The 2740-nt window shown below is 37.0% G+C and overlaps 1 long non-coding RNA gene across 1 annotated transcript; it reads right to left on the bottom strand.

Annotated features, from left to right (window-relative positions):
- Positions 1 to 235: 235 nt before the first annotated feature.
- LOC128378664 (uncharacterized) lies at positions 236 to 1661 on the bottom strand. Its single transcript, XR_008323370.1, has 3 exons — positions 1629 to 1661; positions 1473 to 1554; positions 236 to 347 (listed from the first exon to the last, which is right to left on the bottom strand). It is a non-coding gene; the product is annotated as an uncharacterized LOC128378664 (long non-coding RNA).
- Positions 1662 to 2740: the final 1079 nt, after the last annotated feature.

The following is a 2740-nucleotide window of genomic DNA, read 5'->3' as shown; positions in this document are numbered from 1 at the left end:
CAAAGTGACTCCAGGTGAAGCAGTATATTTCCCTCCTGGTTGGTTTATTGTGAACCTGAACTTGTACTCAGCTGAGTCTCTCTCTCTCAGGTCTGTGATTCTCAGAGTGCAGTCGTTCTTATCACAGTGATACTGCACACGACCTGCGTACTCTGAGTCTGTTCTCAGATCCACAGGTTCTTTATTACTCCGTTTAGTAAACCAGAATGTTTTATCAACTGCAGTATCAACATTATTTATCCTGGATGGGTATCTGTAGGTGCAGTTTATGTCCACTGTTGATCCTTTTAAGGCACAGATGTGAGTAGAAGTGTAAGTCACTCCCCAGTCATCCTGACCCTGTACCACTGTAACACAGAGCACATCAGAAACCACAATCAGATTTATAACAAGTTAAGAATCAGTGAATAAGACAAAGTGGATCATGGCACCAATACGATTTTATCTTCAGTCGTTGTCATTCAAAGCTCCTCATTGTGCATCAATCTAACTAGAACTGAACTGGAATACAGTATTTTATCAGTTGATTATCATATTTTATAATTTGATACTGCTGAGTGTTTCAGCTTTAGTCCATTTATTCTGAAAGTTTACACTGTTGTTTTGCCTGTTTGTTGTACTTTGGAAAAAGCTAAAGGTGAACACTTGAAGTGTGTCTCTTATATACAGGACACCAAATAATGTTTACTTATATTTAACATTTGCACAAGATTTCACCTCATGTTCATTTTCAGCACTTTATATTTCCCATTTTGAACGAAGCCTGGGAGAACACAAGAATATACAAGTCCAAAAACAAACTGGTTTCTTTGAATTTACTGTACAAAGGAACTATTTTAGATGCTGTTCACAGTTAATCTCTCTGCACTGAGACAGCGCATGGTACAGTCTGAAGGTGCAGTGAAGGAACAAGAATGTATTGAAGCTGTGAACATTAATGTGGTTTTACTGAATCGGATGAGCAGAAGAAACTGAATCATTAAAGAGTCTGTGCTCGCGGTTAGTTTCTTGTCTGTTTGCTCTTTGGTCAAGTTGCTGCTCAGCTAAGTGTGAAAACCACAAAGAAATGCAGGATATGACATCAGGGAAAGTTTTTAGTGGCTAACCTAAAATAAGTTTTCAGAGTACAGAGTGCAAAAGCTATCAGACCTAAAACATCATGATAAGATGAAATTCTCAGTGCATTGCTGTACCATCATAGAACTATGAATATATTCATATGCATGTATAAAAATATATGATTCTTACAATCTATGGAGGGAGGGAGGACAAACCATATCAGCCAGGCCCCACCCCCACCACTCATGACGCAGATACAGCTCAACATCTTATTACAGTGTTTTTACCATTTTGACTTCATTCAAACCTAGAAAAGTGCTGATCTGGGATGTTTTTGACTTTCTTAAAATGATTCATGCTGCTCTGAATAAGTGTGCTAAATGTCCTACAATGTAAATGTAGATATACAGTACCTGACACAGAGAGAAGGAAGACAACAAATCCACTCGCTGCTGCTGTTAAACTCATAGCTGCTCCTCTCATCTCTCTGTGAGGCTTCAGAGACAATAAAATACATCAAATAATGTAAACAACATGTAATAGTCATATCAGTAAACTGTTCTACTTACAGCAGAGAAGGACGTTGTCTGTTAAGATGCTTGTCGTCTGTGATCTGTGAGCAGAAGTCAGTTATCAGGGTGTTAAATGAAGTCATTTCCTTCCTGTTTGTTACTGTTATGAATATGTAGGAGGAGCCAAATGTGACAACCAAGTTTTACTGTTTTCTGAAGACTTAATATAATCTATGTTAGAGAGAATAAGCGACCAGTGTTCTGGCCTGCTCATAATTTTAAGAGATAGAAGAGAAATAATGAGATTTAAAAAAAAAAATCTTGATCTTTAACAGTGGACACATTTCATTGTCTACAAATAAATATGACATATGTGACGGATGTGTGACATTTGGTTTGATGCATCGCCTCACTACAATCTGAATAAAACACCAAATTCTAAAAAAATGTCAGCAAAATGAATCCAAAACTATCTGCAGGGCTAGACATCACAGGAGGTCAGTGATGAAATATGTTGTTTTGTTATTCAGGTGAACTGAGCCTTTAAAGCAGACAGTGGAGGGAGACCTCAGTGATGAAGCCTGAATCTGCAACACTGAAGCTTCACCACTAGATGGCAGTGAAACATCAGAGATACTGAATCACAACCCTGAGACAACATTTTACCATCCATCACTGATTGTTTACACACATTTAAAGTTACTTTCAGTACTTTTCACTTTTTATGATTGAGTTGCATCTTAATATGTTTACACTTGACATTAAATTCATTAATCATTACAGTTAGAGGTTCAGTTTCAGAAGCATTGATTGTTCACATTGGTGACCTTGTTGTACAGTAGTTGAACAAACTCTCACAGTCGAGGTGTCTAAGTATGAAAATGATTCAGTCAGTGATCTACAGCTGTAACTAACAAATATGGACTGTTATACTGAAAAGGCTTCATACTCAGTGAACTGCCACATATTCTGCTTCACTGAGTGACCCCAAAGAGTTTAAATTTACTGAAAAGAAGATAAACAGCTAACATGACAATTAAGGTCTTCTTCAATACAAACTGTGTCTGTGTATCTTCATCTTAGCAACATCCCAAATCTTTATAAACTATTACACTGTGACAAGTTTCATACTAAAATAAAACGGAAAGTGAGAAATAAATTAGCACAAA

The sequence above is a fragment of the Scomber japonicus genome, chromosome 2 (genome assembly GCF_027409825.1).
Source record: "Scomber japonicus isolate fScoJap1 chromosome 2, fScoJap1.pri, whole genome shotgun sequence".
Classification (NCBI taxonomy): Eukaryota; Metazoa; Chordata; class Actinopteri; order Scombriformes; family Scombridae; genus Scomber; species Scomber japonicus.
This window is presented reverse-complemented; position numbering and strand designations above follow the sequence as displayed.